This window comes from Anomalospiza imberbis, chromosome 1 (assembly GCF_031753505.1).
Source record: "Anomalospiza imberbis isolate Cuckoo-Finch-1a 21T00152 chromosome 1, ASM3175350v1, whole genome shotgun sequence".
NCBI lineage: Eukaryota > Metazoa > Chordata > Aves > Passeriformes > Viduidae > Anomalospiza > Anomalospiza imberbis.
In genome coordinates, this window is record NC_089681.1 from 112,563,822 (window position 1) to 112,588,272 (window position 24,451).

Here is a 24,451-nt window from a genome sequence, read left to right on the forward strand (position 1 = left end):
CTGGTTTTGTAGTTTCCTGTTGTCTGTTCATTAGAGGGTGGCAGCGTTTTCCTCTCCGTTTGGAAACTGGCTCTTGCTCTCTCCGATATTAACGTTATTACCTGGATGATTCAGTAGTAGCTAAAGAGAGAGCGAACTTCACCAAGTCAGAAAGCACAGCCTTCAGTTAACTGGTGAAATGTTAGTCAGGACTCTTAGCCTCCAGTGTCACTGGTGTGGCCAGTATTGAAGCCAGGTCTCCAGAGGTGGAAAACTGGCCCAAGGGGCAGATACCTCCTCTAACTCCCATCACATCCCTAATAGTTACTAGGGCAGAATAATGTTTCATGACCTTTGGGTTGTACCATTACCATAGCATAATCTATCTGTGCGAGCTTTGCAAAGGTCATTGTAGAAATAAAAATATTGCCTGCTGTGATCCATACCCTCAGACACAAAGGAAAAGAAATAGCTTAATAAATGTAGTGATATTTGCACTATAGGGCACAGTGCAAGGGTCACGAACCATTATTCTGCACTAGTAATAATGTCACTATTCTATTCTTGCCCAGTGGTTACTGTATGACATTTGTGCTTGCAGGGAAATTCCTGTGAATATCAGTAACTTAAAATGCATTGCCTCGAGGGGCTATTGTTCTCCCATTGAAGTCAATGAAGTCAGTTTGCCATTTGCTTACCAGTATCTGGGAACAGGACTGACCCAGCATTCCTGATGATCAAAACTGAAATGGCTTTAAAGTGGGTTTAGCATTTTGTTTTCTTTTTTCCTTAAAAAGTATTTGTTCATTGAAGCCCAGATGAAACATGTTTCTTAAAAGATTGTAACACATAATTTTATCATATCCATGGGAATTGCCATTACTGTATATGTAGAAGACAGATTATATGATGAGGTTTTTTTTATTAAAAAAAAAATTCAAGTCTTATCCTAGGTACTTGTGTGATGATTTATGACTTGGGAGAGAGATGTTGCCCAATATTTCTTCACTACATTCTTATGTGATAGGTAAATGGCTGCTTCCTCTATTTCTCCAGCAAAGAAATATATTATGAACAACAAAAAATATATTTCTCCAATAATGAAATATATATATTATAATATATATAATAAAATATGGCTGGAATGATATAACTGAAACTACAGAATTCCTAATAATATGGCCTGAGTTTTGCAGGTGTGGAAGTTGCTGGTTTTGTCTGACAGATTCCTGTTTTTATGCTAGTGGAACTGGCAGCCTCGAAGCTTACTTTTTTTTAAGCTAAAGTATGTCAGCCTTGGTCCATCTCTATGAGATTATGAGTTATGACTGAGCTCTTAAAGGAAGTGGTGGACAGTTTGTATGCAACTGTGGCCCATGTTGGCATTGGCCTTTGTCTAGAAACACACCCTAGCAATCAATAAGTTTAATGTACCTCTGGTAACAGGTCTGAGAAGAGCTCCACTCCTCATGTGTGAAGAAGCCTGTGTGACAGAAGATAGCTATTTGAGAGCTCAGTCAGTGGCAGGATCATATAATTAATTGCTTTGGATGACTGGTGCCTGCCTGTAGTCTGGCTCCACCATGGACGAGGTGATAAATGTTTCCTTCCCCAGCCTCAGTATGTCAGTATCAGAGAAAAACACAACACCAGTTCTGAGGGAAGTGCTTAGGCTGTTGTTTTTCAAGAGCTTGTGGTGACTAAAATTGTCCCCAGCTGCAAGGGAGGGTTCATTTTACAATCTGGGGAAGCAGGCAGCATTGTATCATCCAGGGTGCCATGTCCTGATTGCTTCTCAAACATGCTGCAGCCAGGCTTGTGACAGAGAAAGGTTTTTGGTGCAGAGCATTGTGAGGGTGGAAGAGGGGCCCTTGTAGATCAGGTGCATCCTTACAGTAGGACTTTGTTGAACATGGAAACACAGTAAGTGGGGTCTAATGGCAAAAGACCTGTCACCTCTTTGTGATCCACTGAGCTCACCTCAGCTGTCACACCAGCCTGTGGCCCTGCCTTGAACATGAAGTTTAGCCCTGGCTCCAGAGAAAGATGAAGTGGGAACCATCGTGTGAGGCACGTCTAGTGCACGAAACAAAGTCAGTCTACAGGGCTGACATTCAGGGTGTGCTCCACAGAGCTGGGCACAGACTGTGCCTGCTTCTCCAAGGCATTGTCACTGAATGGCACAGACTGATCCTGCCCTTGTTTTGCTGCTCCTTTTCCAGGCCAGGAGAGCAGGCAGATTTGCATAGTCTGTAGGCAGCTGAGTACAATTTTTCCTGTGGGTGGTAGTGTTTAGAAAGTGTCCCGCCTTGCCACTTTCAGATTGCTATCATCCTCCCCTGATGGGATTAGGACCCTGGCTTCACAGGCATTGCCTGATCCAGTTGGCTTTCATAGGGATGAGGTGGGTAGTGGTGACAAAACAGGATGGGTGATGACTGTGTAGCTGTGCTGGTAAACTTTGCTTGGGGGAGGGCTCTGAGGGGAAGACAGGGGGACAGAGGAAAAAGTTAGAAGTCTCACCCATAGAAGGAGCTCCTCTAGCATTTGAAGGAAATTATCAGGGAGCGGACACCAGTCATGCTTTTCTGACTCACTGTCCTGTTTTCAGACAGCATCCCCCTCCAGTCTCCTCCTGCCTGTAGCACTGCTGTCCCGATTTATTTCTGTAAAAAGTTATCACAAGAATTTCCCTCTTCAAAAATATAATTAAAGAATTAATTTTGTAATCCATGAAGTTTTGCAATGTGCTGAAATCACTGAGAAAATTAACTTTCCTTTTTAAAAAATAAAAAGCAACAACACTCATGCAATCTACAGCCTGGATGATTTGAGATGCTCTTGTGAGTTTTTCACTTCTTTAAGTAGAGTCTGCTCTTTGCTCCCAGATGATCCTAACACAGGATGCCTTCAGAGGGACATAAAGTACAGCTTGATCTCATAATGGATGGTTAGCTGACTTGCTCTTCTCCCTAGCTTTGGAAGGAGGAAAATGTTTTCAATGTCAGTGGCATCCACAAAAAAACGAGGAAGAGTGGTCTGTGAGGTACAAACCTGTGTGTGTTTTGTTTTCTTCTAAGTTTGCTTCCCATTTTTGTTACTAATATGTTATTTGGTAGTACTGAGGGACAGGCAACTGCCCATTTCCAAGCCCCTTTTGTACAGTAGAGCCCAGAGGTGAAAGGCTGTGTAACTTTTCAGTATCCTCATGAAAATTGCTGTAAAGACTGATTTTGCCACAGGTACTTTAGAAAGCTTGACTTAGCATGTCTTTAGCATCAGCCACACACACTTTCACTTCTGGGTCCAGAGTTTCAACGATCAGCTTAGTCAGCAATAGAAACCCAGTAATCTCATTTGATACCCTTTAATTAGACATACATGCATCTATAAATGCATAGATTATCTAATACATCCTACTGCAAATTTCTCACTGAAATTAATGAGGTTATTCAAAGAGTAAACTATGAGTAATAATGAATAATATTAGTACTCAGCGTGACTAATAGTGGTAAGAGGGAGAGTCTTAATGGCTTAGACAAGGAGGGTCTGCTGGGAGCCAGCATAACGATTTGCTTACAAACAACTCCTTTTCAGAGTGGTGAAGCTTGGACCTTACTTGGAGCTTACTGGGAGCCAGTCATTAAACTACAGACCCCATTTTATCACAGGCATCTTGATTTCTGTCTCTGTGCCTTTCTCAAGGCACAGCTTACATGTGTGGCAGAAAATGAGTCATGCCCAGGCAGTTGGCCTTCTGATCCCTTTTCTGTTTAGTGTAGTCCACATCTTCGCAGCAACTTTTATGGAGAGATCATGTTTCAAAAAGCTTTTGACAAAGCTCCTCACAGGGTCTTATTTTTCATTTAACTGGGAGAGAGAGAGTATGAGATGAGGAACTGGCTAAGAAGTAAAAAAATAGCAGAATGAGATTATATTTTGTTGCAGTTAACGGTTCTTGGTGCAGTGCCTGAGTCTATCTGAGGTTAAGCCATATTGTAGCATATTAGTGTCTCTGAAGGATCTGGAAGAGTGGAAAAAATTATGTAAAATTAACAAAGAAAAGCAACATTCATGAAAGTTTTTAAAAGAATGAAACATGAAATTGTTTTCTGTGATATTGGATGATAGATGGTCAGCTCTGAATAGATGTCAGTGAATATTTGAATTAATTAAGACAAACTGGTGTATATATATTATTGTAGAGTCATATACAGTAAAATAAAGTCTGCTCTCATACTATTTCTCCTTGCTGTAATTGCAAGTTTTTGGGGAAAGACGTGGTGTAAATTAGTTTGGGATGGGAAATTAGGAAATTAAGATTCTTTCTCAAATACAAAGCAATCAGAACTTCTTCAGAATAAATACTGAAAGGGTGAACCTTTTTTATCAGTGTAAAAACTCCGGTTCCTTTCTAGTTCATATTTCCAGTTCTTGCTACTACTTCCCCATCTGTGATGCCTCTGCTTTTCTCATGATATATTTTTCAGTAGTTTCATGCCACAAAAATCTGTGAAATGTTAACAATTTAAAGAGATCCTTGGTCAGGCTGGATTTATGAAAATATGGTCAAGAGGTATGGAAAAAAGGCAAAGCTGTGTAATTCCAGGGTTTGTCCTAATCTATCATTAAGATGCTGCTATAGCACCTAATTTTAGCAAATTCCATGATTAGAATAATAAGTTAAACCAAATAGATGTATCAGACAATAAGCATTGAAAACCAGGTTATTTCAGGCTGTTATAATTGAAAATGTTATCTTGAGGATTTATGATCCAGGTCTAGGCCAGAATAATGTTTAATAGTTTAATCTATTAGATATCTCCTGTTGGTTGAGGAAAAATGTGAGTCAAGGTGTGAAAGGATTAGTTCCAACAGAGAATCTCTTTCAGATACTGTTTATGTATGATTAAAGCTCAGAGTAGTCTCTGTACTAGGGCCACATAGAATCAGCCTTCTCTCAGCAGTAGTTTTGTGATATGATTAAATCACCAAAGGCATACTCAAAATCACCCAATCCATTTTGATTCTTCTTTTATATTGTACCCAGCTCCAAGTTTTCTGATGCTGTAGGCTAATGAAAAGTACAACTTTTGCTGCCTATCCTAAAGGAGAATATTACCGTAAATGTTCTTGAAAAGCTGTATCATAAGCAGCATCTAAGGAATGTAATTTTAAAATAATTCTTGCTTATAGTCCTCTTATTAAAACATTGGCCTTAAGATGATCAGGCCCACTCTGTTTAAATGCAGATGTCAGCTGCCTGCTTGTCTGATTAGTGCAATATTGCCCCTGTTGCATACTGGAAGGTAAGAGTTTTAAGTTGATGTGAATCCTGGGGTTCAGTTAGCCACCACAGCATGCCTTTTCCATGAATTTGATCAAAATGACTACTCCTTTTCTGTTTGATGGATTAGATGAATAGGCTTCGTCTTTACAGAAGAAGACTCAGCAGGTTGCTTGTTGCATGAGGCAATGAAGGTCAGGCAGAGGGGCATTACAAAACTGATGAATGATTCTGATTGATGGAACTTTTATTCCTAGGCATGCAAGAATGGAAATCTCTTTTATAAGAGCTTACAGAAGGCATGCCACAATAACAAGAATGTTCTTGTTGATTTATCTGCAGCTGGTATTGGGTCTGCGGTAGTGATTAAATAAATAACAGCAGTTCTATCAAATGTTGCAAAAGTGAGCACAGTCAACAGCACATCAAAACTGAATTCAGATCGCTGGGATATAAGCTTTACATGGACTGCATTTTCATGTAGCACAGAGATTCACCATGAACTCTCTGATCTCACCATTGCTGTGGCGAATGCAGTGTGCTTTCAAGAGTGCAGTTTACTTGTGGCAAGTTGCAGTTTGCTGTTTCTTCTGGAATCTTCTCTGAGTTTTAAATCGAAGCCTAAAAGTGAGAAAAGCCTGTGTGTATGGTTATTATGTATCACCTGCTTGTCACTCAGCAGCAAACTAAGTTATCTTTTAAAGAGTTTTTAAACATTTTAATAAATTACAGGGAGAGTTGTTTGGGGTTTATCTTGTTTTGTTTATATTGTTTTATCTTGATAAACTATTGAAATGGACTCAGAAATCTCCATTGCAAAAGAATAATGTGCAGTGAACTTCTTATATGTGACAGCTGTTAATTACATCCTTCCCCCTTGCAAAGGAGATCATTCTGTGTGGTATAGCATTGTTGATATCTCTTAAATTAGCTTTTTATCATATCCTCTAAATAAAGCAGAAGAGAGCAATACCGCAAAGAGAAGAAATTCTTTGGAATTACCTTTGGAATTACTCATCCACTGTGTTGGAAACTGTGGAGAAATCTTCCTTATTGTGTATCCTTCTTTGTCTGTTATTTTGAAAGAAAAAAGCTGCCACCAGCCAGAATCACCACTTAGGTCTTCCATAAGCAGCTGCTAGGAGTTTGACTTAGAAATGAGAGAGACAAGAAGCGGAAAAAATCCGCTCCAAGTGGGTGGGAAGGAAAGAGAGCTTTTACGAGTTAGAATTTCTGGACTTCCTTCCTTGCGAGTACATTACTAAAAGTTGCCTTTGTTTTTCCAGAGGGAAAGTGAAGTAAAGGGTGCTGGTGAAGTAAAGGGTGAGCCATTGTGTCAAGGTAGCTTGCTAGGGCCTGGACATGTGTTTCAGATCAGCTCTCATGTTGGTGCTGATTCTTATGCCAGTGAGGTTTTGCTGTTGACTTAATTGTGAACAGACAATGTTCTGTCTCCTTAATGGCTTGGGAAGCTGTATATAGTAGCTAAGATTTTCCATTTGCTCTCCAGGGAACCTGCTCTTCCTACAAGACTGCCAATCTGATCCTGAGGTGTTCAGCTTCATTTTTTCTGTTTTGTCAATAGAATTAAATTAACATTTTGAAGATTTAGTATTCTGTAATTCCAGTAGTCCACATGAGCATGGACTAAGCGAGCCTAATAACTGGATAAATGCATTTTAGGGAAATGACCGTGTTTACTGACAACAGTGTTCTCATAGTTCTCGTGCTTGCACAATATTAACTATTGTGCAGCTTTCTTGCACTGACTGTCATCACATTCTTCAAACTCGAAAGAAGATCAAATAATTGCAAATAGGTTTGAACACTTGGCAGTGAAGAAGCTGGAACATAAAAAGTAACTCAAGAGAAGACTATTGAAGTGTTTGTTGACTGCCATTTGTTTGCTGACAGTGGACAGATTGGTTCAGGCAAACACATCATCCAGGATTAAAGCTAGACAAGACCTGAAAACTAACCCATTTTAATTTTGGACTCAAACATGTTTATGGTTTGTCCATTTTCTTTTTCCTTTCTGTTCTCTTTTTTGCGTGCTGTCCATCTCTCTGCGTGTTTTCAACAGTTTCTGAGTTCTTGCTTGAGACAAACCAAAATAATCTGGCAAGATCAATTATTTCAAGCATGAATTAGTCCCCCAATAACTTAACCCACCTAGCATGGTACTGGGCATATAGCTTTGTGTGCTTGAGAGAGAGACGATATAAGGGTAGTTACTTAACCCTCACTGCAAGTGAGAGAACAGTTTTCAAAATATGGTTAGTAAGCTTAAGACTCATGGATTTTTTGGAAAGAGGAACTGATGGAGGAGGAGAAGTAGGGCACAGAATTCAGCAGTTCAGATGTGTTAAGTCTTTGAGAATGGGCTTTAAACTAATTACTAAGTTACTTATTTTGGCCATGGGGATGCCATATATACCTCCTGGTTTTGGGCTTTTTCCTGGGTTTATTCTTTTTTCCACACTCCCCATGTGCCCCTAGAAGTAGCGCTGCTACAGCAGCATGTGGGATGGAGTCGTGGGTAGGATTAGAAGACTGATTTGTGTGAAAAATAAGCTGGCTACAGATGGTTATGGGTAACTTGGATCAGGCCCTGGTGTGGTTCCCAGTGCAGCCCTGGTGCAGTTGCCCAGCGCTGGTCAGGGGTGGTGTGAGATCAGCTGGGAGCAGACAGGGGCCACGTGGAAGCAATGCAAACTGCTGCTCCTCAACTCCTGTGTTCTAGTGCCCCCATGGCCATGGCTCCAAGGCAGGTGGTTGGCAGAGGGGTGTTGCTGGGGGACTCTGCAGCAGGTGGCCTGTGTACAGTGTCAGGAAATGGGCTCATGTCTGTTTGCTAGACAGCGAGGGACACGATGGGTGTCCTGTCTCCTCAGCTCTGATTTCACCTCACAGGAGGAGGGAGCTCTGGAAGCTGCTTCAATCTGCCAGCTGCCCAGCAAGGGCAAAGGTATTACATGAGAGTTTGCTTTTCTGATGTTCTTACCTTTGACCATTTGGAGCAGGAAAGGCAACATTTGCCTTCTGAATTGGCGTGCACTGGGGTAAACATATGCAGTACTACTGTTAACCGTGCAGCACATCTCTGCAGCAGAGACAGGCTGTTGTTCTTCAGATGGTTGCTGCCTTCTTTTTAAGGTAAAATCTTCCTGGACACTGTGACTAGGAGAAATGGAAACAGTCATAACTGGCTTGACAGGAATACCTGCCTGTGCTCCTCAGAATCCCTCCATCCTTTACATTTTAATTATGAATAGAACTTTAAAGTTTCAGAACACTTTCTTCACTAAGATTATTTCTATTTTCCATATTTTGCAGGGGTTTTTTTTCCTCCCATAACTTAAAAAAGGAAAACCAAATTTTTTTGTTTTAATTTGGTCTTCCCTTCTTCATCAACTTTGCTTCTTGCATTTCATGAACAGGGATAGCTTAAATAGGGAATTTTAAGAACGTGGATCTCTTTTCCATGTATGGACCTTTCTTTGTCATTTTAAGAAACTAAGGAGATTGCTTTCAGTAGCATGGAATGATATTGATAAATCCAATTGTATATGTAAATTAATTACAGACATATAAATCTACATTTCATTTTGTGGAGATATCTAGCTATGAATCTAGATATGTTATGCATTAAATATGCATAAGTGTTGAACAGCTATTTCCATAGTGGTGAACAGCTGACTGAAATTTGATCTTCCAGAGCGAAATATATTTATTTAGTGATCCTTTATCTAATGCTCTTTGCTTACAGCAAAACTGACATGACATTAAAAAAAACCCCCAACCCTCTGAAAATATATGACCAATAGTATGACAAAAGATCAAATATTAAGTGATGCCTGAGACATGTACTTTTAGGCACATTAGCTTTTAGGCAGCAGTGCTGGTCTTCTTGGAGGGAGCATTGTTTTAGAAAACTGGCAGACAGGTGACAGTCATCAGTCTGCTTTCTTCTTTTAGCTTTTGCCTGTGGAAACATGCTATTCAGAATCATTATCTGCGTTGCAAATATATTTGTAGTAATTATGCCTCTGCAGGCTAGATGAGCCATTACGTTTTTATTGTGGCATAAAAATGGTTTTGAAATCTCTGTACCAAGGTAATTAGCAAAAGTGAAGGAGGAGATCACGGGGCTGGAATTTTTTACTTTGCTCAAGTAACGTGGATTTGCTATAGCAAGTTGGAGAAGGCTGATGTTTCATTCTGACTTCATCGATACTGTAGGTACAGGAACAGCCATGAATACTGTGCAACTGACTAATGGATTTACTTTGGTGATTAATGCCTATTATCTACTTTACTTCAGAGTTTGATACTTGCTAAACCGTTTTTTAATACCTAGAAATATGCTGAAATCACCTCAATTTCTTGCAAAATTACTTCTTGTGAATAGGGTGCTGCTTAATGCAAGCTAGAACATGCAGTTGGTGATACCATTATGGAATAGGCCTGCAGAGAAGACAAAACCAACTTTGAAAGCTATCGTATGTTTAAGACACCGCATGAGTTTGGAGCTAACAGCTCCCAGATGTGGTGATGCTCTTTTTTTCCAACACCTAGCACCATCTGGACAGACACTGTCTCAATTAATCTGTATTTCAGTGCAGGCTCATGGGACATGCATGGAGGTAAAATGTTACCAAACCCTAGTCAGATGCATAATTCCTATTAAAGCTAATGGGAATGACATGCCTACAGGTTAGTGTGTGCACATGTCCTGGTGCTATCCTGTGATGCTGTTTGTGATGGTGTAGGGATTTTGCAATGCCAAATACATGTCATGTTAAGTGTTATTATATACCAATGTTAACACTTTGTCTCTTATTGTGATCCTTTTGAAATGCTGTACTCCTCCTCTCCCTACCTCACCTCCCATATTTCTCTTCTCAACCACGACTTGTGTTATTTGCACAACCTCTGTTCTCCAAGGATGCCTCCTCTTCTTAATCACCCTCTCCTCAACTCCATATGGCAATGCTTTTATCTTTCTCTAGAGAAGTCCCAGAACAGAGTTGCTGTGTTTTCTGTGAGAGAAAGGGAGTTATATTTGCGAGAGGGATCATTCAGCAAGAGATTTGTGGAGCATCAGCATTGTATGTGCCTTGTCACCCTGTGCCAGGGACATTTGCCAACTTCTTTCTCCTCTCAAGGGCCTTGAGATTAGTGGTAGAGAGAAAAAGGTGGCATCCTATAGGACAGACCCTGCTTTTTGTGGGGGGCTAACTGACCGAAGGTACTATTAATGTGACTGTCTTCACTTTTGAAGTTCATCTCAAGAGCTAGTTCAGATACTCAAAGTCCTTCTAGATTATACTGTGTATCCGTAACCTCAGAGCCAAGCTCTGCAAACCAATAAAAGGTGTCTTTGGGAGAAAGGCTGCACTGTTTCCCTGTTATGCTTTAGTTGTTGGGGCACAGATTACCTTTCTGTCTCACTATGGAAATTGATTGCTGAGTTGTGAATTGAATCAGAGTCCCAGTCTCTGCAAGAGTATCCTTCCCAATTTTTTGCAACACGGCAATTTTCATAGAAGTGGGACTTTGCTGCAAGTGTCTTCTGGCTCTTCTTTCAAGGTTTGGCATAGGTGGTTTAAGCAGGTTAATTTATAAGGAAGGTGAGTGTAAGCGCTGCTGGGAAGAGCCATATTTTGTGGGCAGGCTGTCCAGACAGTGCTGTGCAATCCCTTCTTGCCCTTGGGGCTGCAGACTTGGATTTTACTCTTTTTCCCATGCCTTTTTAGCCTCAGTAGTTTTCCAGTATGTGCTTGCTAACCTGGAGAACTACAGTGAATGTTTTTCCTCAGAGCAGAGAAAGGCAAAACTTCAGGCTAGGCTGTTCTGGAGGTTTATAGCACTGAAATGAATGATCTGAACGTGATGGCTGCTCCTTGTCAGGGGAAGCGGAAGCCCTGTATAGGGAGGAATGCATAGGAATGCATATGGCAAAATGGCCTTGATGGCAGGGCCTCAGATGTGAACAGAATCAATGGTGTGTGCACTCACATGCTTCACAATTTTCTGTATGAACATGGTGACCTTCAGTCTTGTGATCTTTGCTAGGAGTCTGAAAGCCAAGTAAAGTTCAAGCAGCTTGAGGAATATGTCTCTGCAAATTCTGGCATGCCTTGGCCTTTTTTCTTGTGCCAAGATGAGCCTCCAATCATCTACCTGATGCTCCCAGCACCCTTTTAACCTCTTAACACACCTTGGATATGTGCGTGCACATCCTCACGCTCTAAGGTGAAAGGGAGCCAGAGATGGCAAGCACTTCTAGGGAGGATAAGTAGGTACAAGTTAGATGGATTTCCAGGGCTGGTAGGTCTGCAGTTCATGCAGCCAAATCAGGTAATGTGAGAAAGAGGAATACTTTAATACTCTATGAGCAAGCCATGCAGGAAACTTTCCATGGCCTGTGAAACAGAAGGTAAAATCAGGTCACAAAACTTTGTCTTTAGCAGGTCTCAAAATTTGTAATCAAATAACTTGTGATTTATAATCAAATAACTTTAGTTAAGCATGGTATAGCATGGGCAGTATTCCTGAAAGAGGGGAAATGGGGAGAAAAACCTTGGGAGGGCCCACAAAATCTCAATTTTTTTCTCTGATGTTCACCTGTTATTGTTGTCAGCAAGTTTTTTATCTCTTGGTGTAACCCCCCTCCTCCACCCTTGCACGGATTATGTTTACAATAACCCAAGCTGCCTCCTAGTCTCTTTGTCTGATCCATGTGAATGCAATGATAATGTGAAATCTGCTGTTTAAGCTTCTGGAATATGAAGCTTGGATATGCGAGAGTTCCACACATTTAATCATCAGTTGACTGAGGAGTCTCCTCATGTGATATAAAACACATTTGTTTCTTTATTTGTTACATTTTCACTGCAGTCCTGGGTCAGGCTAAAGCCTAGGAGTTCTTGTCCCTCTTTCCTTCATCTACTCTGGCCCGGAGTTAATGTACTTGCTCTGACTGGGAACACAGACAGCTTGAAAGTTTGGTTGGCATAGGCGTGGTGCTCTTTCTCTTTTTATCTGCATTACTCCCCTCACAAAAATACTACTTCAGGTGCAGTTACACCACAAAAGCCCCTGCTCTAGCTCTCATCTTCTGCTCTCCCAGCCATAGTTGTAGTTAGTGTGTTTGTAGCAGCACAGCAAAACAAGACGTCATCTGGGTTTGAGTGCATCTGTGTAGGGAGGGCTGTTGGAGCCAGTCTCACCCCAGCAGCAGGTTCCCAACGTGCCCGAAGTTCAGGTCGTGTCACAGCCTGGAGCCTTCCCTAACACCGAGCTCAGGGTAGTGTTGCACTGATCATCACAGCCTTGCGTTGCGCTGTGCTACCTCTGTGATTTAGGTGCAGCTTACCGAATCTGCCCGGGCGTTTGGAATTGGCAGAGTGCTGTCCTTTCATGCACTCATGCAGGACTAAAAGCAATGAAGCTCAGTCACAGAAGTCTGTCTGCTGCTCGCTGTGATAATTGCTGCCCCTTGAGTAGCAAAGGAAATGTAACAGGGCTGGGCACAAATAATTTTTAAAAAGCCCACTTAGAATTGGACAATTTCCTTAGAATACTCTTATCTTTTGGCTTTAGGAGTACTATAGAATGGACTATACAATGAAGAGCTTCCTAAAGACTTCCACAAAGGGGGAATTAGCCAAGTGCTATTCATAGAATTCTATGTCTATGCTGAAAAGGTAGCAAGCGTCCATTCTGCAGGACGCTCCCCCACAACAGCCAAGAGTTACTAAGCCTTTCAAAAGCAATAATGCTTTCAGGCTTTGTGTGCCTCCAATCCCCACAAACGACCCTATAGTTTGCTTGGATACTTAGTAGAAAGTGTTTCAAATAGCCCATTTTCCTGAGCCGCCAGTGTGCTAACAGTTTCCCTGACAACTTGGCTATAGTAATTTCTCCTGCTTTTTTCTATGCCGATTTCCCAAGAACTGGTAATTTCAGTTAATTTCCTCTTGGGAATATGGGAGCGAGATATTATGTTTGTTTTCCTGTGATGAATTCTGCATGAATGGTTTCGCCCTGCACACAGGATGCAGGGAAGGGAAATTTAAAAAAAGCTTATCAAACAAAAGAAGAAGGGAAATAAAAGGGAAGAAATGGTGAATTTAAAAGCCTTTTAAAATATGGAGAAGAAAGAAAATAATAGAATTATTCCTTGCCATGAATAACATAATTTTTCTTTTATTTACCTATTTACAATTGTGTGAATTATAATAGAAATAGTTTTTAAATTATTTGCTGAACTTTACAATATTGTAGCAGGAAAATATTAGTGTCTGTAGCCTATATATCAAGAATCTATAGTGTAGGCCACATTTTAGAAGAGTTGGTATTAAGTGAATTCTCGATTTTTAATGGAATGAAGAATATTTTCAGTTTTTCTTGACTACAGGAGATCTATATGGACAACTCTGTTAGGAACTTAAAAAAGAAAAGGTTACTTTTAGAATATGTTTATCTCAGCTTAATGCCATTTGGTGTTGGAGTATGTGGGAATTGTACATTACAATTCCTAGCTGTAGACTACTAGATGTAGCCCAAAGGCTCTGTTAACTATTAGTTCTCCAGAGTGTGAGGAAGCCTGTAATGCTCTACTGGAAACAGAATGTGTGTGTAGGTGCTGTGTGGTGAAATTCTCCTCACAGAGTATCCTTGCATGCCTTTCTATCTGGAGTGTCTTCATAGGTGAGCCTTTCTTGTTCTCAGAATGTACCAGGATTATTTTTCATCTGTTCTGTCAGCTATTGAGCATTTAAAGACAACACATACAAAAATGCTGTTAGTGTGGGCACACAGTAACACTGAGTTATGGCTTCAGAGGTCATCAAAGAGTGAAGAACTGAGGTTTGCTAAAGCATCCATATTTAATGGGCTCTGTTTTTACTTAAGATACTTAAGTTCACCATTGAGATCACAGTTTTCAAAATGATTTAATAATTAGTATTGCTAAATCAGACATTGTTCAGAGAACAAGATGAAAGCTGCTGCACAGCAACTGTAGTTGCAAAGTCTCCTTTAGTCCTGGGTTCGCAAGAAAGGCCCTGCTGAACTTGCTTAAGTCTGCTTGTCTTCAGAGCATTTCACTGAGGTCTTTGGCATCTCACCAAGGCATTTAGCATCGAGGATTTAGGGTTTCAGCTGAACTGTGCCCCGTTCATCATCACCTGATCCATCATGCAGACCTTGTCTGCTTTAGGGTTACAGAGAGAGATTACAAGTGTGTAAAAACTAGAGGATGGGAGGTGACCTCATGTGGGATTCTCACAGCAGATAAAACCTTTCTGCTTGGAAATTGAAGTATTGCTAGAGTTTTAGCCAGTAGAGGGAGATGTTACACGTGTGTAAATCACACCCTCTGCATCAGGCAGCCGTGCCCCTTAGAGGGGGGCTCCAAGCCCAGCATAGCACTCACAGATAGAGGGGGGTTCCTATTTCCTTGCGTGCCGTAATTGGTTTAATATGTTTTTCAAAGCTGCTTTCTTCTAGGAGAATCTGAAAACAGAAAATTCAGTAAAAATCAAGCTGTTCTGAGAACACATTGTAAGAAGCAAGACTTTATTCATTTATTCAAGCAAATAAGTGCTCAGGCAAACCATTTGCAATGACACAAAAATATTTTCAGGTGCCTGTTACATCACTTTGAAGAGCTGTTCTGATAACACTGTAATTAACACTGTGAAGTAATGATGAATAATGGTAGCAGTGAGATACAGGAAGTATATGGAACAGCTACTAAGTGTTATATTAATGCTGTATAATTACATCAGAGCTAGGTTTGAGGCAGTCTGTTTCCCTGCACAGGTGTACCACCTGTGCACATAGAAAAAACAAACGCTTTAGTGTAGTTTATTGTGGGTTTTTTGTTTGGTTATTGTTTTTTGGGTTTTTTAAAAATTATTGTTATATGTAATGTAATTGTAGGTCATTAGACATGGGAAAAGGAAAGTGAAAGAACAGTGGAAATCACTGCAGACTCAGTAGTTCTTGTCTTTATAGTGGGATTGATCTGAAGCAACATAGAAGGGGAGTTGACATGGATGATGGTTGCTTACTTCTCAGATGTCTGTGTATATAAATGCACAAAAGTATTTAGCCTAAACTGTTTGTGGAAGAAGGAGATGCTCTCCATCATGAAAATTCTGGGGAAATCTTGTTTCTCTCCATGTGTTGAGCAACAGGACTCAAAGTCACAAGGATGAGCTGGATTTTGGAGCTGACACAGTCACAGCCTATACCTCTCTTCTCTATACTAAACAAGATTTCTTAGGAGGTAGGTGGACAGGGTTGCTTCAGAGCATTATCTGTATTAGTTCACTTGTCACCACAAAATTAATTTAACAGTTTGGAAGGCCATCAAACCTCCGTGAGAATTGCTGTGTTCACTTAAAACATGACTGATGTAATGGCTGATTAATTAAACTCTCTGTGCTTTGTTTGTAGCAAGGTTAGATTATTTTTATACTATCAGACTATGGACCCAAGAATCTTTTGTCTCTTTTACTAGAGTTCCTTTGCGACCATACTTTGAAACATAGATAGTACTCAGTTTCAAATGTGTATTTGAGTTTGGTATGCCCTATAGTTCTGTTCTTGGGCAGCATCTCACAACCATCTTATCCAAAGAAAAATAAAATAAAATTTTAAAAGGTCATATACTGCCTTAGGCTTTACTTTAAAAACACACTCCTGTTGATGTGCTTGAAAAAAAGCTGCACAATATGACCTTGATATCCTCCACTTTAAATGCCTGTGTTGAATATTTGAAGTGATCTTTGTGTATAATTTTTCTCCTTCTGCCTGTTTTAGAGGCTTTCCTTTTGTTCTTTAGATTACTTTGGATGCTGACTTAGTACTGTATGTAACATTCTCATGGCAGGAAATGTCTCTATATGGAAATCTTGCAGCTAGACTTCAGTAATTCCCACACAGACTGTCAGTCCTATGCAGTGACTATGTATACTCTGTCCTCATGCTGGCAAGAGAATTCAATTGTGTTCCTACAATGGGATAGGATTTAAAGCTTTTAGTTGCTTTTGTTTCTTGTGGAAATGATGGCTTCTGGCCATTGGAATGGAGAGTGACATGGCCTCTTACACAGAACTTTTACCCATGTTAGGGAACTGATCCAACTGGATTTTAAACAAAAATTTCAACCTGATACAGAAGAGACTTAACTTTTTGCCCTCCCTTCACTCTCAGCAGCTCAAATTTTAATGTATACTTACAGAAATTAAAGACTTGGTGAACACTAAGTAAAATACCAGCACAGCCGGACAGCTTTAATTGGTTTCTGACTACTTCCCTGGCAGACAGTGACCAAATATCCATGCAAGCCAACCTCTTGATATCATTATAGCACAGTTTCAATAGGGATTATTGCCTCTAGGATTTATATTAAAATTCCAGCCAATAAGTAGTGAAGGTACTTGGGACGATTGGAGTTTAGACCTTTCTAAGAGGGTAATAGTCAATAGTGTTTCATATCCCCCAAAATTTGATTTAGAAGAAAGATGTGAAGTTAAGTTAATGATCATCTTTTTGCCTTTGAAATGTAAGAGACCCTCTCTGAAATCAGTTCAGTACTTTATTTGTGAAAGTCCAACCTTATCCTGACTTCATTATAATTCAAGCCCAATCTGTCCTTAGCCTTCATATCCTTTATCCAGTGCTTACATTTTTTTTTTCAGGCCTTGTTGCTAACTGCTTTGGCCATATTAGCCCTGTGGAGTCAATGGAAAGACTCTTATTAACACCAGTGAAACTGGACTAGATCCTTGCAATTTTTCTCATCTAAATTTTTTCCTTATATGCTATATCTCTGTGAGGAGCACTGATGGTTCTCATGCTCAAGTGGCACTTCTGTCTTTTTGTCTGATTTCACTGTGAAAATTATTTTTGAGTTTTAGGTGGTTTATTCAGAAAAGCTGCCTCTATCTTATCAACTACAAATGTAAGCAGTGCTTCAAGATTTTTTTTTTTCTGCTTTGGTTGTTTTTAATGGCTAGGTGTGTTTATTAGATTATTGGAACAGTGACAACATCTGTTCTTATGACCAATGTAAAACTTTTGATAGTCTGTAAATAATGTATCTGAAAAAAAACAACTCTGAAATCAGCAGAGCAGAGATGTTCTTGGATTATTGCTTGACTGCTAAGATAACAGCACAGCAACACTCAGTATGTGGAAGGATATAATTGTGCTAAATTGTGGAGTTACTTGATTAAAAACAAACCAAAACAATCTACCCTGTACTTTGAGTACTTTGACCATGTTTTCACCTTTAATCTTTCTTTGTTAGGGGTACTGCTTGCATAGATCCAGTTCTAGATAGACTTGTCATATTGGCCTTAACAATGCCATCTAGATATAGATAAACTGATCTACATAGTCTTAAAATATTACAAATGCATTGAGAAGATAGTTCTCTCTTTCCTAGAATTGTATTGTTTAGAGTCTTGGCGACTAACAGAGCGTGGGTATGAATTAGCTAGAAAATAACCCCAAGATATAGCATATATTAGCAAACAAAACAACTATCTCAACCTCAATTCTGAATGTTTCCAAAATGGCTTGGTGCACAATTATCCTGTTTCTTGTGGCCATGTGTAAAGCTTATTGCTTGTAGCTGTGGACTGTTTCATTGTCCCCTATTCTGAAATGGTAAAATTGAGGACAAGTGACCTCCCCTCTGCAGGTTATTAGCAGGGCCAGGAGTATAATTTGGGTGTGTCTGCTTTTCCCACTCCAATGTTTCCACCCTTTAAAGAGATAGAGATATTATTTGTAAAAGTTGATGAATGTTTATTTTTGAGTGTAACTTGGGAAGCTGCCTTTGAGTTGGTCATAGAAAAACTATTTAGCAACTGGGAGTAATTTTTTTTTTTCGTAAGTTGCTATGGCATTGAGGGCACTAATGGCCATGCCTAGCTTCCCCAAGAGATTTCCCTCACCCTGTCCATGACTCAAGCTTCCATTTCAGCCCAGCCCTGCCCCAGTGATGCTGCTGCAGTGTTAGTGTCCAGCTCCCTGCAGCCCCTCACTGCCTGACCATGGACCTGTACAATACCTTGAGACAAGTCACAGGAGTTGATCCATTTCCAGATCTGCTTCAGCATGACAGCTCCTCTTCTCCAGCAGTGGTCAGTATAGGATGCTCTAAGGGAAGGCATAGCATGCCTTTAATTAGTGTGTGTGAGATTCTGGTCCTCAAAGGAGCCTCTTCCTTGTTGCAATGCGATCTCTAAACACTGAGCCTGGGAGCACGTAATTGTTGTAATTGTTGTAATTAATTAACCTTTGGAAAAATGGTTACCATAACTCTGTTTTATGAATGTGTAAACCCTGGTAGAGTCTTACCTAACTTGTACCCTTCAGTGACACTGTCTGACTGTAGGGTTTGGCTGAAATTCTTATATTATATATATATATATATATATATATATATATATACATACACACATATGTCTAAGAACTTTCTTATTGGCTCTGACTTTATCATCTTGCAGTTTGCTTCAGCATTTTCTTGGCTCTTTTGCTGTGAGGTAACAGAAATGTCTACCTATTTCTTTTACCTACTTATATCACCTTGCCCAATTCATCTTTCTTAACAATCAGCTCTAACAAGGGAACAAAGATCCTGTCTAACTAAAATCTGGGAAACAAGGCAGATGTGAAAGCCTAGCAAGGCTGGTGCTCAGTTCCTCTGTGGCAGTAGAATTACAGTCTGAAGTATCTCTATGAAGCCTGGCATTGAGCAGACCATTAAAGCTCTTTAGTCCTTAGAGTCAGGCACAATACTTAGTTTTCCTGATCTTGTGCCACAGCTGGAAGCCTGTGGGCCCCATCAGCCTGGATTGCTCTGTCATCTGGGATCTCTTGACACAGAGTGGATGCTTTGCTGCAGTTAAAGTAATTGCCAGCTGTTTGTTGAGCTGCAATAACTCTGTCATGCATCTATCCAAATTTCAAAGAAATCATGTTGGCTTAGGCAGTGACTAAATAGATCTTAGCTGTCCAGTGCACAATCCTTGCTTCTTGTAATAAGCATGCAAATACCCTACGGTGGACTTTTCTGGCATTTGTTTTAGTGCATTTAAAAACAATGAGCTTGACTTTTCTCTCCACACACATTGTGGAGTCATGAATATGCTGTCAAAGGAATGTGAGAGGTGCTAAAATGCCAGTTCTACTGAGTGCTAGCAAAGGAAATGCAAGGGGATGGATAAGGACAATTATTTAGGTAAGAACTGGGCCTAGTAAAGTTAAAACTCCTCAGGTAGTTTCAGGTGTGCTGTTATTACACACAAGAAGTAATAATGCCTTCTGTTGAATTGCACTAGCTCTCCTCTATTAATGTATACAAAAGTAAACGATCACACACTACACCTTTCTATTCTTGCAGTTGGAACTATTCTTCTGATATCTTTGAAGGTAGCTCACTGTTCTGTTCTTTAGATCTTTGTTTTCCCATCTCCTTTTTCAGTCCTCTCTGCTTGCTTGCTCCATTAGCTGCACCTTTTTATTTCTGCTTCTTGGGCCAGTATTCTAGACATCGAGATAAACATTTGAGAGGATTTCTATCTGGGCAAGGCAAAACTTTTGTGGCCAGGAAAAACATTTCAGCTGTGTGAAACTATTGTGGCTGAAACCACAGAACTAGCAGGTGACATGGCAGTGAACAAAACATAGATATTCTACACAAATATTAAATACCAGGAAATGTGAATGACATATCTTTGTTGCAGGGTTAACTCCGATTCTTGCTTATGTGGCAGCTCTGCTTTGTCCGGAGAGCAGAGACTTCTCAACAGGTCCAGAATCTGGACAGCCTTCAGTGGGCATTCTGGGGTTCCTGTGTGTTACCCTGAGCTTTCTTGGCATTGAAAGAACCTGCTATTACCCTGCTATTTTGTACTTGGTGTCCCGTTCAAAGTTAGCTTAGGGGTGTTTCACACCTGTCAAAACACTGGAGCTGTATTCCATGACTTCTATCTGTCCACTTGCTTAAATAGGCCCACCCATGAGACAGAACTCCAAACTGCTGAACCACATTCTCTGTTCAAAAGAAGCCTGTGATATAAATGGGTCTGTAGGACACTACAATCTTATGAAACAGTGCACTGACAGGATATCCTAAGGATGTGTACATGTTCACACAAGGACTTTTTAATAATTTTTTTTTTTAATAAGAAAGGAGAGTGATCAAATTTAAACCCACTTTTTAATTCAGAATAATCCTGATGAATGAGTATTTACTGATCATCCCTTCTCAAAAATACATTTTCAGACAACTTTGAAATAAAATACAAGCAATTAGGAATTTTTAATATTTTTATCTGAGTAAAAAATAAAAGAAAACTAAATTTGAAGGCATCAGGAGTTATTACTGACAAAATCATTGGTGAGAATAATTCACCATGTCTATGCTGACTAACACCTCTGATTTTGTTCAGGTGGAGAAAGCAGAAGGAAATGATAACCAGATGGCCTGACAACAACCTCTGCACACAGTTTCTGTCTCTCTGGAGGAGGTGCTACTAAGTTTACTGTGCCATTAAAGTTCAGAGCAGTTCCCCATTTTGGCCACAGTTTATGAGAGCAAAGCTGTGTTTCAGCTTGCACGGCTTATTCTAGCCCACCTCAGCAAAACAAGCTCTAGATGCAGCACTGAACTTCTGCCACTGGTGTCTGAGCAGCATCTGGCTGTGCCAGGAGGGATTCACTGTAACTGCACGCACAATGTCCTGGTTCCTCCTCTGCTGCACCACTGCCTTGCAGTCAGTTCTGCATCGGTGCCCTGTGCCTTTCAAAGGAGAAGATGGCGCACTGCTGCTGTCATCTGAGCCCTGCTCTTGTGTCCTGCTGCCTTGCAGAGCAGGGTGGATAGTGAACCTGGATAAAAGCTCTGGCTCCTGCTTTGAGCTCTGCTGTGCCTTTGCTTTAGATAGATGAGTGCTGTGAGTGCTGTACGTACCGCTTCCTGTTCCACCAGGCAGAAGTGTCAGCGTAAAAGGGGTTGTTGGTATTATTTTCCCATGCTGAAGTCAAAGGTAGTCTGCTGTAAAGCACTTTCCTGGTGGGGCTATTTTGGTTCTAATCCTGTCATAACTACAACACCTTCAGGTTGACCTTACAGGGACTGGTATGTGAACGTGGTTTTTGGAGCAAGCAAACTTGAGAGAGAAAAATGTAAAAAATAACACATTGTGTCCAGAGCACTTTCCTGTCAGATGTTTTCATTAATGAATGAAGCATTAGGATTTGAAATCCAACCCCAGTTTACAACTTGAATGCTCTGATTTCTGAACTAATGTCCCCCCACCTCACTCTCACTTCCTTTGAAAACATCAGTTATGGGGTAGGCAGCATATGAGGTATTGAAAAGGAAACTTTCTAGATATCCAGAATGCAAAGTGTAAGGTATCTTAGTATCCAGCCCAGAGATTCTGGTTGTATTTGATGGATCACTGATGGAAACTCATCCAAAGAATTTGGATAATGTGCTTACAATCACAGAGGATATTTCTAACAGTCAGTGGTAAAGCCCCTGTCTCTTAAGTATCAATCCTATGCTTTGACTGCGGCATCATCCCTTCTCCATTCCAGTGACTAAATCATAAAGCATTACAGAATAGAGAGTACAGGCCTATTTTAAATCCTCCATAGATAATTTATTTTTGTGTTATGAGTTAAGTACCTTTTAGGATCTAGTGAATTGCTTTACTCCCTAAATTAAAAAAAAAAAAAAAAAGCATATAAAACTATTAAGCAAACCAAAGTCAGATCTAAATGATGACAGAAATAGTGAAGAGGAGATGCATTGCAGTATGGAGGCTGGCCCTGGTAGGGTGAAGGCAGAGTGTAAAAGCCTGTGTGGTTTTAGTCTTGGCTTGTATTTCACTGTGAGTGAACATACACTATGTGGTTTGGTTTCTCTGAATTGAGTGACAAGGCCACAGGTGCCCAATTTGAGAGTGCCTTTTATTGCTGCCTTAGATCCAGAAGTACCACGGACACTGTGAAGGTGTTTGGGTAGGTACCACAGTGCCTCTGGTACATGGGAGCTCCACCCCATCCTTGCTTGGAAGACTCCAAAGTAGGTATTTACAGAAAGTTCCAGCCTTTCTGGGCCGGGGTCTGAGCAGATCTGCTGGTCTGAAACCTCCCTGTAGCACAGGAGACATACAGTTTCTTCCTTTTGTTTTTCTAATCGCCTGTGCTAAATCCCAAATCTGTGAGTGCTTACTTATGCATGGACTTTACTACTGTAAGTAATTCCATTCAACTCAATAGGGTTATTCATAGTCAAGCTGAGCATGTGTGTTCAATGTTTGCAAGACCAGACACTGCAGAAGCTGTCTGATGTGCCATTTAGGGCTGGCAGTTCTATCCCTTAGGCTCCAGTGTCCTTGTATGGAATGATTTCATTTTATATAGACTTCACTTTTTTTTCCACGTATGCAGCCCTCAGCACTATTAGTACATACCAGAGGCAAATACTTCTTCCTTAGATATTGTATGAAAAAAAGGCAAATTAAAGTGCATGCAAATTTAAATTCAGTTCCTGTCCTGTGTGATGTCCTGTGCAAAACATTCAGAATACTTCAATGCTGAAGCAACAATCATCACTTTTGACAGAGAAGAGGTCTGCCTAGTTTATGTTGGATTTTTTTCTTTTCTTTTAACTGATTTGTAACATGTAAACTGCTAGAAACCACAGCAAAGTTTTGGGACGTGCAAATACAGTGAAAAGCGGATCTGCTCAACAGGAACTTGCCGTCAAGCATGGAGTTGTGACAGCAGGAGACACAATATTGTCTGGATTTGGCCAAAAAGTATTGAATGAAGGTACAGAATGGGTAAGGGGAAGCCTTAGGACATGTCAAATTAGGGGATTAAAGCTTGTGTTTTGCATAAGGTTAGATATGAAGGAAAATACAATAATAGAAAACAGGGCCAGAGACCCAGTTACTCATTGCTGTCCCAATTGCTTTCAGTTGTCATCTTCCAGAGTGCTCACAGCTCCCTCCAGTGTGACATTGTTTGCAGATGTAGTAAGTCTCTACCTGCTTTCAGATCACAGATACATATATTGACTAGCTGAGGCTCTACAGCAGTGTTCTGCATAACACAGGTTGATATACTGTCCATTTGGACAATTTCTCGTTGATAACTCATCATTCTGAATATTTTTTCCCTATTTTGTACCTGTCTTAAGATGTTGATGTAGCTTGCCTGTGTGACTGTTAAGTGATAGAGCATGAAAGCCTTAACGAGGCAACAATCCAACAGTGGCTCATATCTCCACTGGATTTTAGGCTTGCTGTTTGCCTTAAAGAAAGTTAACTTGATCTGAAGTGATTTGCTACTGACAAATCCCTGCTGATGTGTCCTTATCTATGAGGTGCTTACATAGGAGCTGAATGGTTTGTTCTGATGTCTTTCCAAGAACTTAAGTGTTAGGCTAAGTGCTCTGTCATTTCTAGGGTCCTCCTGTCTCTCTGTTTTTACAGATAAGCACTGTATTCACCCTTTATCAAAAGCCTCATCCTTCCTCCACAAGTTCTCAACGATAATTGCTAATGGTTCTGAATTAGCTTCAGGCAGTTCCTAAAAATATTTTGGGTCAAACTTCAGCAGGCTCAAGTCAAACCCTGAATTTGTTCTCTTTCCTTCCTTGCTTTGTTAGTTACATTCTGTCTAATCCCAAATGATTAAAAGTGTCTGCTAAACAGATTAGTGGCCTATAGTGTCACTGTGAAGAGTTTATGTTGTTGTCGAGTATAGGTAGTAAGTCAACATAGTGAACTAATAGAGAAGCCAAGAAATTTTGGAGAACTTAGAAGCCAGAGCAGAATACTGGATAGAAAAGTGACACTGGAAGAATTCAAAGGTTGGGGATTCTGAAGGAAGGGTTTTACCAAGGTTATTCTGACAGTGGAACTTCCTACAGCCCCGAAGACCATAGAATGGAAGATTACAGAGTCTGTAGTAGTGCATGGTTAAACATCAATGTCTCTGAATGCAGTGGTGTCTTAAGAGAGTTTTTTGTTGGTTTTTTTTTTTTTTTGGAAAAAACTGAAGACTTCAGTGTAGCTTGGATCCAACCCTCCATAGAGAAGGCTGGGTCACTTACGTCTGTAGTGGGTTTGA

The 24,451-nt window shown here is 40.3% G+C and overlaps 1 protein-coding gene and 1 long non-coding RNA gene across 6 annotated transcripts in view; one reads left to right on the forward strand and one right to left on the reverse strand.

The window, feature by feature from the left end:
• Positions 1-24,451, forward strand: part of SLC4A7 (solute carrier family 4 member 7) — a 154,867-nt gene that overhangs the window by 17,030 nt on the left and 113,386 nt on the right. The gene's annotated exons all lie outside the window — the stretch shown is intronic.
• Positions 19,791-21,989, reverse strand: LOC137482459 (uncharacterized). The gene is made up of 2 exons (XR_011004089.1): positions 21,621-21,989; positions 19,791-19,843 (listed from the first exon to the last, which is right to left on the reverse strand). It is a non-coding gene; the product is annotated as an uncharacterized lncRNA (long non-coding RNA).